The sequence below is a fragment of the Miscanthus floridulus genome, chromosome 19 (genome assembly GCF_019320115.1).
Source record: "Miscanthus floridulus cultivar M001 chromosome 19, ASM1932011v1, whole genome shotgun sequence".
NCBI classification, from domain to species: Eukaryota; Viridiplantae; Streptophyta; class Magnoliopsida; order Poales; family Poaceae; genus Miscanthus; species Miscanthus floridulus.
This window is the reverse complement of record NC_089598.1, coordinates 79740479-79758352: the sequence shown is the minus strand read 5'-3', so window position 1 is coordinate 79758352 and position 17874 is coordinate 79740479. Positions and strand designations below refer to the sequence as shown.

Sequence of the window (17874 nt, the reverse complement as noted above, 5' to 3'; positions counted from 1 at the left end):
AATCTATATAAGAACTTTAAATTTGAGGACTGTCACATCGTCGCGCACTGTTGAACAGTACCGGTCGCCATTTCTGTTCAACAGCCCCAAAAAGGAAAAGTGTCAACCCGGCGCGTACTGTTCATCCGGTGTTTCCCAGACTCAGAACGGTGTAGATCAACAGTACCACGTTTCCCCCAAAAAAAGAACAGTGTCAGCCCGATAATTTTTTTTCCCATTTTTCTTTTTCCCACCTCCTTCCCACGCGAAGCGTGGGCACCCACGCTAGTTAATCAAATGTTTCAAGACCCATGTCGTTGACTATGTTTTAATATTTAAATAATTATGATGTGGAAAAGTTGAATTTTAGTTCAACCTATGACAACCAGAATTTGTATTTGAATTGTTGTTTAATGTTAAGCGCTGGACAATTTACATTCAAATTATTGTGAGGATAAATAGAAATGAACTATAGCGTTATTGTCAAATGGGATGAAAAAGAAAAAGATAAGGGTGGACACATGGGGAGAGCACACGATTGGGTAGTGGGTACCATGTCCTCCATATGTTTGAGATAATTCCCAAATGTTCATATAGAGAGAACATACGGTCAGCCGGTCAGTCTTTTCGGTCGTCGCCACGTCAGCCATCCGCCGCACAACCATGCATGGCGCGGCACTGGCATTTCACCGCGCCATGTTAATAGGCGCGGCCAAAAGTGTTAGTTTTGGAAAAAAAAAACCAACAGTGTTAGATTCAAAATTAGTTTAAAAAAGTGTTAAAATTAAAAAAATCGCTCTAGCGGGCCACGTGAGCGTGCGCGGGAGCCACGGGCCCTGCCGCTGCCGCAGGTACGCCGAGTGCCGCTGCTGCCTGAGAGGCTCGCGGATCCGGTCCGCCACCAGCAGGGGCCGCCGCCACCGGCGAGCACGCCCGGCCGGCTGCAGGCTGCCGCTGCAGCTCCAACAGCGCGAACGCGTGGGCGCCTCCCGCCCCGCCGGAGCGAGCGAGCCGGCCCTACTGGCCGCACCGGCCGTCGCAGCAAGCGGCGTGTGCACGGGCTGCCCTCCTGGCTGTCCGACACCGCTGCCCAGTCCCTGGCACGGGCGCACGGGCGCCCTTGGCCCCGCCGCAGCCCCCTGGCCGCCGGCGAGCACGTGAAGAGCGGTGCAGGCATGGGCCCTGCCGGCCGTGGCTAGCCGCCGCTTTCCTCTTCCTTTTCCTGCTGTGCGTTCCTATAGAAACAAACACGCAGGAAGAAAGAGTGCGAGTCTATGCGATGCCCTGTTTTCCAGCTGCACGCCAAAGCGTTAATGCAATGCCTTCTCGGTTCTGATGCGGCGCATGTAGGAAAGCCGCGTTGTGCTAGAGGTTTCTTGGTTCTGATGAAACCTATAAATAGCAAATAAATAGCAGCGACCTGAAGTCTACTGCAGTATACGGACATACAACTCAAAGTCTGTAAAAATAATATATCTTTTATATAATTGCACTTTTTTAAAAATTATTCAATGCATTTATTTAAATTCTGCATATTGACTTTTTTACAATTTATATTATTTAATCACAAAGTAATCATGAAGATTACACGTGAGAAATTTTTATATAGTCCTCAAGACTGTGCAGAGTCGTAATCCTGAAGATTACGCACCAACATTCACTAACCTTGTACATTAATTGTGCAGGCATGTCGGATATCGCAAAGAGGGAGTTCGAAGCGCTTGCCGTGGATGGCAGCAACAACCTCACTTGGGCTACCGACGTCGAGATCAAACTTGACGGCATGAGCCTCAATCATACCATTGTCCAGCCTGAAGCTGGCAAGGATGAACGCACAAAGCCTGATAAAGCAAGGGCATTGCACTTTCTGCGACACCATCTCCATCCAGACTTGAAGTCTGAGTATATGACGAAGAGGGGTCCATTGGTCTTATGGCAATCCCTGAAGGACCGCTTCAACCAACAACTAACAATTGTGCTCCCCAGAGCACAGCAAGACTAGATCAACCTATGCTTCCAAGACTATAAGTTTGTGGTAGTGTACAACTCTGCTTTGCACAGGATTGTGACTAAACTGCGTCTATGTGGCTAGAAGATCACTGACATTGATATGATCGAGAAGACTCTATCCACCTTCCACCCTAGCAACATAGTACTGCAACAGCAGCATAGGAACTCAAAGTACACCAAGTACTCTGAGCTAAGTGAAGTACTATCTGTTGCTGAACAACTATGGTAGAACCGTCCGAAATAACACGTTTTCGGAGGCACTCGTCTTTCACTAGACACTAAGCACCTTGAAAGTGAGCTACATCGGATAGTTCTGTCGAGCACACCCCAAGGGAGAACTCAAAACAATCCATGTTTTACCGCCAGGATCCAATAATAAGTACAAGCTTACAATACTTAGTCCATTCTATACAACAAGAGTTCTTGAAAATTATTTATTACAATACCAGAGTTCAGAGTGCGATAATTAAACAATGGAATGAAGATAAACATCTAGCAAAAATGATACAAGGATCCATCTATGCTTACCGGAAGAATGCTCCACACAAGAGCTACTCCTCAAGCTGCACCTACAACAGGGGTAAAATAAACCCTGAGTACACAATGTACTCGCAAAGACTTACCCAACTAGTGGAAATAGTTTTCCGACTCTCAAGGATATGATAGGCAAAATGGGTTTGTTGTTTTCTTTTTATTTGCGGAAAGCATTACTAATAGTTCATCCTTACAGTCAAGTTTTATTAGCAATCATAATTACTTCATTAGCTAACCATTCTAGGTAAGCCCATGTTCTACTTTCAAGCAAGGGTTAAGCAATCAGAACCATTTCACCATCTTTCATCTTACGTTTCTTACTACGATGCTAGACCATAGCCAAGTCGTACTGTCTCACAGAAATGACGATTCACGAACTAATGTATCCTAGCTGGGTGCCTCGAACACGCCCCGTTTGTACCCCAGGCACAAACAAGACCAACCCATTTCACTCCTATCACTGGGTCTAGGTCCTTGTCCAAACTTGGACTCTAAGCCCCCACACTTGAGATCTGGTCTCAGTATGGTGCTTAGACCTCCACCTTTCCCTACCTCCAATCAGTCGGTCCGAAAAGAGCCGAAACCCACGATAAGAGCGTAACGAGCCTGAAGGAGAATATAATTGGTGGAGATTGTGTTATATTGCATTGGGCCTCATGGGTTGATTATATAGAGTACATAGGACTAATACCTCACGTGGTTAGATAATGTGGTACTATTCCTAGTTACTCTAACATCCCCCCGCAGTCACAGCGGGAGCACCGCAGACGGTGAGACTGGAGAAGAAGCTGAAGCTAATATCCCCTGCAGTCATAACAGTCGATGCGGCGCATATGATGTGGTTGGAGAAGAAGCTGATGAGTCCTCATGCAAGGCGGTAGCCCTTTGTGCTGATGTCGAGGTAGCCGAGCGTGAGGGCGCAATAGCCGTGGTCGAAGAAGCCGTGCTGAAGATAGTCGAGGTCGACATAGTTGTGGTCGGATTGCAATATCGATGGAGCTGTAGGCGCGCGAGGGGCACCATGATGATGATAGAGACGCATCGAGGCAGTCATCATGGAAGGGGGTGATGCCGAAGTCAACGTAGTCAAGGCCGTCGTAGATGTAGAAGAAAGGCAATGACGCAGTCGAGGTAGATGGGGTAGGAACAGGAGGGTCGATGCCAAAGTCGATGCAGTCAAGCCACTTATGCGCCGAGGCGTGGGCTGGGTTTGCCAGTCCCAGCAACGCATCGGGGACAAAAGCACGCGTCGGTGTTGGCAATACCGAGTGTACAAGGTAGAGGGCCCCAACCACGGTGATGCTATCGACGTGGTTGAGCTGGACGAAGAAGAAGTAGTGCGAGAGTGCGAGAGTAGACGCATCGACGAGCAGGGCTCAGTGACAATGCGAGGGGTGCGACTGGCAAGCATGGCCCAGCGATGGCGTAGGTAGCGGCAGCTCGATGACGAAGACCTAATCAGCAGGACAAAGACCTTGTGCAGACAGATGGCGCAGCAAAGAGTGCGCAGTACAGTCGTTGATGCACAGGGGACGGTGATGTAGATGCAACGGTGAAGCGGACACACGGGCGGCGGTGCTGCAGCCCGACGAGGTGACACGGCAGCAAGCCAGCAACCCTGTTGCTTGGAGAAGATGCGCATAGTACTCGGCGATGGACGTCATGGGAGCCAGGTGGATCGCGCATAATCGGTTGTATGGACCGAGTACGCGCGAGGTGGAGTGATGATGGAAGAAACCGACGGAGGCGTCCCGATCTGTGGTGGTGATGACGAACCAACAATGTAGACAAGCGGACTGAATGACCGAGAAGCGATGTGGGAAGGCATCCCCTTGGCATCGCCTACCCCGGCTAGGCCGCACAGTTGAAGATGTAGATGTCATTGCAGTCGATGTCAGTCGACTGGCGATGGGTGACTCAATCCCGATCAGTGATCGGGCAAACCAAAAAGATACAGCAGCAACGGATCAGGTGTACCTTGGCAATAGTGCACCTCAGTGCGGTTTGTCCTAGCTCACGGCATGAGCTGCCGGAGTCAGACGGGGTGGGGCACACGGCGGGTCATGGTCACGCGAGGTCGCACGCGGATGACACAGATTGGCCGGCCGCCACCATGGCGGCACGGTGTTGGGGTCGATATGCCCGGGCCACCACCACGGCGGCGCGGGATGGGGCGACACCCAGCATCCTCCACAGCAAGCGCGGAGAGGGCGGCGAGGTAGCGCAGCGTCGCGAGAAGACCTGATCTGCCACTTGACGACGACGAAGAGGGCATGAGATCAATAGGATCCAGTGCCTAAAGAGGTGGCGCTGCCCTCGGCAGAGATTGATTTCTCCCCGGGGGCGCGCGGTGCGGAAGCGGCGGTGGCTAGGGTTAGGATCTAAACCTAGACGAATGATACCATGAAGGAGAATATAATTGGTGGAGATTATGTTATATTGCATTAGGCCTCATGGGCTGATTATATAGAGTACATAGGACTAACACCTCACGTGGTTAGACAATGTGGTAGTATTCCTAGTTACTCTAACAAAGCCTTTCCGCTCCCATAAGCAAGTATGTGCTTAGGATAATAAGTCTGTGACCTGACTACCATCCACAGCAATGTACGGTCCTTAAGTGACACGAACAGGGAAAACAGTGTAACCAAGCTAAGCCCCATTGGCCGTGGGACACAACCTGTTACATCCACCAATACCCATACCATATCCCTACCCTGTATCCATTTTTCCTTTCATCATTTTATTATGAGAGTAATAATAATCCCCTATTGTGAGCAACGGTAGGTTACTCACGCTACCGATGACCTAAGCATAGCATCTACTCGAACCTGCACTAGTAAGACTCTTAGGACAAATGTATCTATGCATGTGGTTTCTATAAAATTCCTGTAGCGTAAATGCACAACATATATATATATATGGTGAATTATAAAATAGAGGTTATGCACCGGGGCTTGCCTTGGACAGGCGTGGTGTCAGCTGAGTTAGTCAGTGGTGGCTCCGCGACTTTCTCCTGCACGAGAATCTCCTCCTCGTACTCCTCGACGATCTCCTCAAACTCATGATCGCCGGTGGTCACGATCTTCGCCAACTCGTTCTCTACATGCATGCGATGATGATGCAACACTTCGCATTCAGGCAACAGCAACTCTTTAGACTAAGAATGTGCATACCAAGCTACTAAACTAGCTCTAATGACTAAGATGCTAAGCTAACTATCATCTTCATCAAGCAAGGTGTTAGATTCAACTAACAAACACTCAGTTTTGCAATTTAAGGGTATATCTTTATTTCTACTAATGTTTTAATGTATATTGAAATAAAGAGCATTTAACTACTCTAATGCTTAGTCTATTCTAAGGCTACAAAAATTATAGTGAGCACATAATAATACAATGAATCTATTATAAAATTTTTAGGACTAAATCTATCACCAATTTACCACAAAAATTTCTACCATAATTAACTTAATATTATTAAGCATCCTCAAACGATTTAATAGCTCCTAATCTCAACACGTATAAACATGAACTAAATACACCAACCGATAGAGCACAATTTTAGAAACCTAACAAAATTTGTTTCATAATTTTTTGACACCTACATGATTTTATATGATTTACCAAAGATCAGCTCAAAAATCAATTTAGAAAACGATTGCTAATTCCTTATGAAAAAGAAAACTAAATCTCCCGCATGGCCCACACGCGTGGCCCGAGTGACACAGCGCGCGCAATGGCCCGCTGGCGTGGCCCACGCGAGGCCAGCCCACGGCGGGGGAGTCCCACGCATGTTGGAGATTTGGCAAAAGAGACCTCAAACTCCTCCCAATTTACAAGTACCAACACTATTTTCTCCTCTCTCAAACCTTCTCACTTAACCCCCTGACTTTTCCCTAATTCACCCGCGTGCACCCCCAGCGACTCAGCGCACGACGGCGTGGCGGGCGATGACACGGCGCGACCATGCCGGCCACCAGAGGCTCGCGCTGGCCCATCGGTCGGGCCGACCTTCAACTACGGTCCAACCACCTACACCAAGCAGCAACACATGGCGGCGGGACATGCTAGAGCGAGCTACAGTGATGCACGGTCGTCCGCGGTGGTGGTGCAGCTGCCCCGATGATCTAGAGCACCTAAGAACCTAACTGGCTAGCGAGGGAGCATCAGTAGACTACCATGGACCTAGCTAAGGTGATGGTTGGGGTGGAGGATGGTAGAGGAGGTGTGGCCACGTGTGGCCGAGCCGTGCAGCGGCACACCATGGTGGCATGATCTCATCAGTGGTGACGGGGAGGTAGTAGCAGTTCCACTGGCGTGCGCAAGGTAGAGATGGAGGCAAGGCAAAACTAGTGGTGCAGGTGAATTGACTCGAGAGGGACGGTAGGAGGGTTGCCCTCATCCATGGCCGGATGCGGCCTTATCGGCACGGCAGCGGGAAAAAGCCAAATTGGAGCTCGACCGGGCGCCATTCAAGGCAGGGTGGGGTCAGACAGCAAGAGGACTTCATGGTGAAGACACAGGCGCGCTGAATTGAAAGGAGATGACCACTCGCTAGTCAATTGTGAGGGGCGTGACTTTAACGGTGGCAGCAGAGAGAGAGAGATGGGCTGGTAGGTGGCACAGCACGGCCTGGCCTTGGTGGGACATGCTTGGCGCAACCGGGAAGGCATGCGCACAGAAGCAAAGGACAAGCGTGCGTGTCCCCGACCGGCCATGGCCCACGCGGCGTAGCACCATAAATGGCAAGGCAACGGTGAACACGGCCACGTGCATGCGGCAGTGGTGGCCTCGAACAAGGCCAGCAGCGGCATAGAGGTGCAAAGAGAAGCATGAATGTGACGGTGAGGCAACGACACCGGCAGCGACTATGTCGCGGCACGGGGCGGGTCGGTAGTGTGGTAGCATGACTGGACAGCCAGTAGTGCCGCACGGCCATGTAAGCAGCGGTGGTGGCTCCGCACAGTAGAGGCTAGTGGCAACCAGGCCAGAGGCAACCACGGTTGGCCACGCATGGCAGCACGCGCACAAGCGAGCGACCAGCACGGCGACGTTGTGCGCCCAAGCGTGGTGACCACGTCCACCCAACCAACCAACCCAAGAACGTGTCATGCACATATTTTAAAGCACCTATAACAACTAAACGGTTGCTTCTAGACCTAAACCATCTTCACCATGCTCAAGATGGCATATGAAACTACCAAACCAAGCTAAAACATAAAACCTATTCTTAACCCGATTTTGCAAAATAAATTGCCAAACATGGCATTGTCTAGCTGTCTATATACTTAAAAATCTTCTAAGTCTATGAGCTGAATTTGATTCCAAGTTACATTTCTAGTCTATTAGAAATGTTGGCTAGCAATGTTATTTTCCAAAGCAAGTATTTCATTGTCATCTACAAAGTTCATATTCCAAACTTTATTTAAGCGCCACATATATGTTCTATAGTATTTTTGTTCAATTAAAATTAGTTTTAAACCCTACTTAATACATATGAGTTATGGAATAGCTTATCATTTAACATTTTTATTGATCATCAAAAGTTACAAAAATATTATCTACACCTTCCATCACATGCATTATCACATAAACATGATGCTCATGGCATGGTTTGGTAATTTGTTTAGGGCGTAACACTGAGGGTGTTACAGCTCTCCCCCCCCTTTAAACAGAATCTCGTCCTGAGATTCATGTTTATACCTAGTGTGGGAAAAGGGGTAAGAAATAAACTTTTACTTAACCCATTACCTCGATACTTTGGGGAGAAGACGAGGATAATGCTCTAGCATATAACTCTCTTGTTCCCAAGTTGCTTCGTCCTACGAATGATTTTTGCACTGGACTTTATAAAATTTCACCACTTTGTTCCTAGTGACTCTCTGTTTTTCATCCAAGATTTTGACGGGATGCTCAATATAAGAAAAATCAGGTTGGAGAGGGAGTCCTTCAATTTCCACCACTTCATTGGGAACTCGCAAACCTTTTTTAGCTAAGAGACATGGAAAACATTATGGACTGCTGATAAAATATCTAGAAGTTGGAGACGATAAGCAACAGAACCACACCGCTCCAAAATTTTATAAGGTCCAACATAACGAGGAGCTAACTTTCCATGGACTCCAAACCGATGCACACCTCTCATCAGGGATACCTTTAGGTACACATGGTCACCAACTTCAAACTGCAAGGGCCTTCTCCTCTTGTCCGCATAAGCTTTCTGATGGTTCTAGGTTGCTTTCAAATGACTCTAAATAACACTGACCTGCTCTCTTGCTTCCTTTATGAAATCAGGTCTAAAGTACCCACGGTGACCCACTTCAACCTAGTTAAGAGGTATCCTACATTTCTTACCATATAGGGCCTCGAACGGTGCCATTCGAATGCTCTCTTGATAGCTATTGTTATAGGAAAACTCAGCTAAAGTCAAGCATTTGTCCCATTTTTCTGGATAAGAAATGACACAAGCTCTCAACATGTCTTCAAGTACTTGATTGACCCTTTCTGTCTAACCATCAGTTTGCGGGTGATAAGCTAAACTTCTGAGGAGACGAGTACCAAGACATTTCTAGAGTTGCTCCTAGAAGCGAGACACAAAGACTGACCCTCTATCGGAAACAATGGTAAGAGGAACTCCATGTAGGGTCACAACAATATCAAAATACAACTTAGCATACTTCTTGGTTGAATACCTTGTATCCACCAAAAAGAGATGAGCGGACTTGGTAAGGCGATCCACAATGACCCAAATAGAGTCATACCCCTTTGCCGTGTGGGGCAAACCCACAACAAAGTCCATGGAAATATCCTCCCATTTCCAAATAGGGATAGGCAAGGGATATAGAAATCCAGGCGTATGCATATGGTCCGCCTTAACCCTTCCACAAATGTCACATTCTAAGATGTATTGGGTAATATCCTGTTTCATATTTGGCCACCAATACAAGTGACAGAAATCATGATACATCTTGTTACTTCCTGGATGAATGGATAATTTGGAGTTGTGGGCTTCATCCAAAATTTTTCTCCAAAGCTCATCACTTGAGGGAACCACCAATCGGTTCTTGAACTTCACCACACCTCGATCATCAATACTTAAATGAGGACCACACCCTTCGGCAATTAACTTCTTGATATGTGGAATTTCTGAAGCATCTTGCCTTTGCTCTATAATAATTTGCTCAAGTAAATCCAAGACTAGAGCAATATGGGCTAACACCTCAGAATGGTTGAGAGATAAGGATTCTTCTTCAACTTGATGTGAATTCCGACTTAAGGCATCAACCACCACATTAGCTTTTCTAGGGTGATAATGAACTTCTAAGTTATAATCTTTGATTAACTCAAGCCACCTCTGTCGCCTTATATTCAACTCAGATTGAGTAAAAATATATTTGAGGCTCTTGTGATCCATAAAAATGTATACTTTATTTCCCAATAGGTAATGTCTCCAAATTTTTTAAGCATGCACAACTACGGCCAGCTCTAAATCATGGGTGGGATAATTCAACTCATGCTTTTTCAGCTAACATAAAGCATAAGCGATCACACATCCACCTTGCATAAGCACACAACCCAATCCAGTCCAAGAGGCATCACAATACACATCAAATGGCCTATTAACATCTGGTTGGGCAAGAATAGGAGCAGAGGTAAGAAACTTCTTCAGGGCTTAGAAAGCTTCTTCATAAGCCGAACTCTATACAAACTTGACATCCTTCTAGAGCAACTTGGTCATCGGTTGAGCTATTTGGGAGAACTCAGGGATGAAGCGCCGATAATAACCAGCAAGACTAGGAAACTAATTAATCTGATGCACTAACTTTGAAGATTTCCAATTTAACACATCCTACACCTTACCAGGATCCATAGAGATGCCTTTAGGTATTAGGACATGTCCCACAAACTGTACTCGATCCAACCAAAACTCACACTTGCTGAATTTGGCATACAGCTTGTGTTCCCGCAATCGGGTCAGGACTATGCGAAGATGTTGTTCATGCTCCTCATTGTTCTTAGAATATATCAATACGTCATCAATAAACACCACTACAAACTTGTCTAACTCTGGCATGAAGACTAAATTCATGAGGTACATGAAGAATGCAGGAGCATTGGTGAGACCAAAAGACATGACTAGGTATTCATAGAGCCCATACCTAGTATAGAAAGCTGTCTTTGGTATATCTTGTGGCCAGATCTTAATTTGGTGATACCCAGAATAAAGATCAATCTTTGAAATCAGCTTGGCACCAGCCAACTGATCAAACAAAGTATCAATATGAGGTTAATGATACTTATTCTTAATGGTTACCGTGTTGAGAGGGCGATAATCCACACACATCTAAAGAGTGCAGTCCTTCTTCTTCACAAAAATACCTGGACAACCCCATGGTGAAGAACTTGGACAGATGAATCCCTTCTCCAACAATTCCTCTAACTATTTCTTCATCTCAGCCAATTCCTTTGGAGCCATGCGGTAAGGACACCATAAAACAGGAGTAGTACCAGGTTCTAACTCAATGGCAAACTCCATATCCTGGTCTAGTGGTAACCCAGGTAGATCTTCAGGAAAGACATCTGAAACTCATAGACCATAGGAATAGAGGCAAGGTCAGGAGAGGCTTCAGTATGAGCAATAACTGGTAGGGTGGAAACTGAAGACATAAGGAGAGACATTCTATCCTCAGAAGAAGGAAGCTTCAACTCAACAATTCTTTGCCTAAGGTTCAAGACTACCCCATAGTTTCTCAATCAGTTCATTCCTAGAATTGCATCTATGCCTTGCCCAGGTAGCACCATGAACTGGAGACAATAAGAGTGAGTTGCTAGCACTAGTCTCACTTGTCCATTCAAGTTTTAACGCACAACTACACACCGGGGGTTCGAATTCTATAGGCAATAGGAATAGCAATAGTAGATATATTGTACCTTTGTGCAAACTCCATACTCATGAATGAATGTGATGCACCCGAATCAAATAATACATATGCTGGGTGGGAATCAATGGTGAACATACCGGCCATCATTGGCTCTCCTTGCGGAATCCCCTCAGCCTCAGTGAAGTTAACCTATCCTGGGTAGCTTATGGGCACCTTCTTCCTAATGATAGTCCTCTTGACCAAATGAGAGTTGACTGAAGGCTAAGAAGACTAGGGAGGTTGATTCTGAGGGCACTCTTGGGCATAGTGACCTTCCTTGCCACACTTGAAACAAGCACTCGGCTTGTTCCCCTATCCTCAATGAGGCAGAACCTGTTGTCCCTGAGGCTGCTGCACTTGCTGAGTAGGTGCACGGTATTGAGTGGGAGGTGCCTAGTGAGTCTACTGAGTCTGGCAAGATGACTATGCACCTAGAGAGTGATAGGACACCCTCCTCACAACCTATACCTTCTAAGGCTGTGGGTGACTAGAAGACCCAGTGATCATCCTCTTGCGCTTCCACTCAGCCTGAGAGTCACGCTGAAGTCTCTCCATAGCAATGGCAGCATTCATCAAAACACTAAAGGTCTTATAGCCCCTATATATAACTTCTCTTGCAAGATGCAAGAGAGACCATGATTGAAATGACCCATCTTGTTCTCATCAGTATCCACATGAGTCCCCGCATATTGTACAAGATGGTTGAACTTGTTCACATACTCCCTCATAGTCATGTTTCCTTGCTTCAGCTCAAGAAACTCAGACAACTTCCTGTTCAGCAAACTAGCAGTAATATAGTACTGACAAAAAGTAGTGGTAAACTCCTGCCAAGTCACATGGTGGTCGACAGGCTGCATAGCATTGAAAGTTGTTGTGCTGGCAAAATGCACCTTCTACTCGTTAGTCACATTGAGCAGTTGAAACTTCTGCTCCAGAATACGAAGCCAATGCTTCGTGTTCAGAGGCACAGCAGTCGGCATGAACATGGGTGGGTGTGTCCCCAAAAAGTCCTAATAGGAATAGGACCTCTTAGGACCATAGGCACCAACCCCGTTCCCGCCATTACCATCGGGGCCTCCACGAGCGAAGCCACCAATAGCTTGTGCCAGCATATCTAGGGCATGGGCTGACTCACGACAAGTAGCCAACATCTCAGCCATCATCTTGGCATAGGTCATCGGAGGTGGTGGTGGTGGCGAAGGAGGAGGACCAAGGAGTGGGGCCTCGTGGCTTTTCCCGTTGGCATTGCCATGATCATCGCCACAACCATTTTTGCCCTGGTCTTCACCAAGACCATGGCCCATCCTAGCACTGGTGCTCCTATGACCAGACCTCAGGTTCATCTGTAAACAAATAGGAATCCATCATTAGGGACCAGGCCTCCATACTTAGAAACAAACGGCTAGAGAGATGATAAGGCCCGATAAATGGTTACAAGCGAGAACTTTTTCTTAAGAGTTAAAACATTTCTCTTTATTTATTATCCTATCAATTTACTATCCAAAAAATTATACGTGTGGGGGAGTTTAGTTTAAGCAAGATTCTCTTTTCATGATGCATGGATCGACCTATTCATTCGCTCAAGCTGGAATACGTGTGGAGGACTTGATGGCGGAGACACAAGCGCATGGAATTGAAAGGAGATGACTACTCGCTGGTCAATTGCATGGGGCGTGACTTCGACGGTGGCAGTAGAGAGAGAGATGGGTCGGTAGGTGGCACAACACAGCCTCACCTTGGTGGGATGTGCTTAGCGTGACTAGGAAGGCATGCGCGTAGACACAAAGGACAAGCGCGTGCATCCCCGACCGGCCATGGCCCGCGCGATGCAGCGCCATAAATGGCAATGAGACGGCGAGCACGGCCATGTGTGCGCGGTAGTGCTGGCCTCGAACAGGGACAGCATCAGCATAGAGGTGTAGAGAGAAGCGTAGACATGACGGTGAGGCAACGGCACCGGCAGTGACTGTGTCGCGGCGTGGCATGGGTCGGCAGTGCGACAGCACAACGGGATAGCCAGTAGTGCCACATGGCCACGCAAACAGCAGCAGCGGCTCCACATGGTAGAGGCCAGTGGTGACCAGGCTAGAGGTAGCACGCGCATGCATGAGCGACCAGTGCGGTGACGTCGTGCGCCTAAGCGTGGTGACCACGTCCACCCGGCCAACCAACCCAAGGATGTGTCGTGCACACATTTTAAAGCACCTATAACAACTAAATGGTTGCTTCTAGACCTAAACCATCTTCACCATGCTCAAGATGGCATATGAGGCTACCAAACCGAGCTGAAACATAACACCTATTCTTAACCCGATTTTGCAAAATAAATTGCCAAACATGGCATTGTCTAGCTATCTATATACTTAAAAATTTTCTAAGTCTATGAGCTGAATTTGATTCCAAGTTGCATTTCTAGGCTATTAGAAATGTTGGCTAGCAATGTTATTTTCTAAAGCAAGTATTTCATTGTCATCTACAAAGTTTATATTCCAAACTTTATTTAAGCACCACATATATGTTCTATAGTATTTTTGTTTAATTAAAATTAGTTTTAAACCCTACTTGATACATATGAGTTATGGAATAGCTTATCATTTAACATTTTTATTGATCATCTGAAGTTACAAAAATGTTATCTACACCTTCCATCACAAGCATTATCACATAAACATGATTGTCATGACATGGTTTGGTAATTTGTTTTGGGCATAACACTGTGGGTGTTACAACAACATAATGAGGTTCTTATGAACAATCATTCTACCTGACCTACTAGCTCTATGGTTGTGCCTGAAGCACATGCTAATGTTGCTAAGAATTCTTGCAACCATAAAAGGGGCCATGGAAAAGGGAAGTGGAAGGGGAAAAGAGGTGCCATGTTCAAAGACAAAGGAAAGGGAAAGCCCAAGGAAAGATTCAAACCCAAGAAGGAAAAAGGTGACCGTAGTGGGGAAAAGCAAGGTGAATGCTATAGATGTGGAGCAAAGGGGCATTAGTCCCGTAAATGCCGCACCCCAAACACCTTGTTGACCTTTACCAATAGAGCAAGAACAAAGGGAAAGTTCAACGTGAGTCCCACTTCATCGCTGAGCCTGAAGCTCAGCCTGAGAAGCACGACGACATGGTTGTCGGCATGAGCAGTGGAGACGTCCAAATGGACGAAAGTGAGGACAACCTTCATGATGACTTTGATATATTTGGGGACCTGTAGTAATCTCCAAAATATCATGCTAGTTAAATGTAATGTCCACATGTACTAGTTTTATTTCAATAAAAGTTTGGCCATGCATGCTCCTAAAGAGCATTTGTAACATGGTAGATGGTCCAAACCGTCGTAATGTTTCCCAGGAATTATGTAATGTTGTCTTTCTAATAATGTATGCTTTATATTAAATTCTTGTTTCCTTTTATGGTATTTAACAGAGTCTGTGGGAACCCTATGGATGAAGCAGAAATCTATCACGTAGACAGTGGCACCACCAATACGATACTGAGAGAAACCAGATATTTCCAAACATTGACAAAGAAAAATAGAAATATTATGACCATTGCTGGAAGCAGTGCTCATATCGTGGGCACTGGAAGTGCCACACTAGTTCTCCCTATGGGTACTCAAATCTTTGTGAAGGATGCATTGTTGTATCCTGACTTAACTCAAAGCGCACCCTCTTGAGCTTCAAAGATATTCGTGCGAATGGTTTCCATGTAGAAACAGAGATTGAGCATGGTACTAAATACCTGCTCATCACTAAATTCAATGGGTATCAAAAGTGAGTGGTGGAAATGCTCCCTTCATATTCAGAAAACCACTGAAGAATATGTTGCGATGAAAACCATATTCAGAAACACGGAATTGTTTTGAATATGGCATGACCGATTGGGTCATCCTAGGTTGAGTATGATGAGGAGGATCATCAATAATTCTACTGGCCATGATGTCAGAAGCTACCCTAATCCTAAAGATTTTATTTGCACCACATGTGCAAAGGGGAAGATAATCACTAGACCATCCCTCCTAAAGATTAGGGATCAGTCACATGTGTTCCTGCAAAGGATACAAGGTGATATTTGTGGACCTATTCAACCCCTATCGAGCCCATTTAGGTACTTTATGGTATTGATCAATGCATCTACCAGATGGAGCTATGTGGACCTGCTGTCCACTAGAAACCATGCTTTCTCCAAGCTCATTGCCCAAATAATTAGGCTAAAAGCAAGTTTCCCTGATAACCGCATTCAGTCCATTCGAATAGATAATGCTGGTGAGTTCAGGTCGAAAGCTTTTGATGATTACTGCTTAGCTATGGGCATTAAGGTAGAGCATTCAATACTGAAAGGGGACCATGACGCCTAAGAGGGGAGGTGAATTAGGTAACTTAAAACTCTAACTCTAAACTATGGTCTCTTTTTCTAACCTTAGCAAAACCTATGCAAAAGATAAACTATCTAAATATGCAACTACGGTTTTGCTAGTGTGTTGCTATCTCTACCGCAAAAAGGAGTTATGCAAACAATGTAAATGCGGAAGCTAAAGAGTAAGGTAGAGATATGCAAACTCCCGTTGATGACTCCAGTATTTTTACCGAGGTATCGAGAAGCGCACAAGCTTCCCCCTAGTCCTCGTTGGAGCCCCTCGCAAGGAATCCCTCGCAAGGGCCAAGCTCCCGGTCGGGTAACTCCATGGATAGCCCCGAGCCTTCCCCACATGCAAGTGGGTCTTCGGTGTGCCTTCTGACAAGCCTCTCCCGGACCGCTCCTATCGTCTTCACTATCAAGCTTCTGGTTGAACCGTCACGGGCCATGTTCCCTTCGGTGCACGGTGGCGGCCACACCACAAACGCGGTTGGTGTGATCTCACAAGACAACAAGCCTCTCCGATGTACAACAATGGTGTGCACAAGCACCGAGTGGTAAGAGGTATGCAAACCTCACTAAACACTAGGCCTAAACCTAGAGCAAGCGCATAAGCGGTGGTCTAATCAACCTAAGCACCTACGCTAATCACCTAATGAATCACTAAACACGATACAAGTGGAGATCACTAAAATGGTGTATCAACACCCTTGGTATGTTACCTCTGCTCCACACTTCTCAAATAGCCGATTGGGGGGTCTATTTATAAGCCCCAATGAGAAAGTAGCCGTTGGGGGCGAAACCCACTTTTCTGCTACTGATCGAACGCTGATCACGTCCTGACCGAACGCGTTCAGTCATCCCAACTGTTGGAGCACGCATGTTGATCGGACTTAGCTCAGAGTTCGGTCATCATCGACCAGACGTGTCTGGTCGCGCTGGCGCTGCTTTGGAACCTCTTTGGAAATGATCGGACGCTACACTTCGTGCGTTCGGTCGTCCAGTGTGCTGTGTTCGGTCACACTGAAATCACTGTCGTGATGATGAATAGTGTTATCAGTGCGTCCAGTCACTGCTTCGCTCAACGTCCGATCACTATTGCTCAGCGTCCGGTCATAGCTGCCGATGCCTGGTGTTGCCGAGCATTGGTGCATCCGGTCACTCATAGAGCCGCATCCGGTCACCTCCGCTAGGCTTGTTTCTTCACGATCTTGCATCCGGCTTAGTTCCAATCTTCGTGCTTGGACTTTGCTTGACCTTGGATGTCTTCTATGCATTTTCACATGTCTTTCTTGAGGTGTTGATCATCGGATCATCACGTTGCCTTCGTCCAAGTCACGTTTTGCATCCTATTGAACTACAAAACAAACACTTGCAAATTCATTAGTCTAATTTGGTTGTGTTGGTCATCAAACACCAAAATCCAAAGTAAATGGGCCTAGGGTCCATTTTCCTTACAAATACCACATGTCCACACACAAAATGGTCTACCTAAATCCTTGATCAAGTGGATTGCTAGGCCGTTGTTGCAGAATTGTAGGCCGCCAACTAGTTGTTGGGGCCATGCAGTGTTGCATGCTATAGCACTAATCCAACTCAGGCCAACTACATATCATGACACATCTCCCTTACAGTAGGTGTGTGGGAAAGAACCAAGTATTTCCCATCTACGTATATTTGGTTGCGCGGTGTACATGCCAATACCACCACCCCAGCGTACATCAATGGGACCCCACCAGAAGTTGGGGATATATGTTGTTTATGAGACTCCGTCCATAATCAAATATTTGAAGCCTATGACTGGGGATCTTCATACGGCTTGGTATGCTGATTATGTCTTCGATGAAGACCATTTCCCAGCATTAGGGGGAGATAGGCATCCAGAAGAATGCTAGAAAATTGTATGGAATGCAACTGGGATGCAATCCTTAGACCCACACACCAGTGAATCTGAACTGGAAGTTCAAAGGATCATACATTTGCAAAATCTTGCAAATTGACTGCCAGATGCCTTCACTAACCATAAAAGAGTGACAAGGTCACATATACCTACAGTAAATGCATAGGAGAGAGTA

At 46.3% G+C, this 17874-nt stretch overlaps 1 pseudogene; it reads left to right on the top strand.

Annotated features, from left to right (window-relative positions):
* The first annotated feature begins 1666 nt into the window (after positions 1-1666).
* Positions 1667-14657, top strand: LOC136526226 (uncharacterized; annotated as a pseudogene).
* Positions 14658-17874: the final 3217 nt, after the last annotated feature.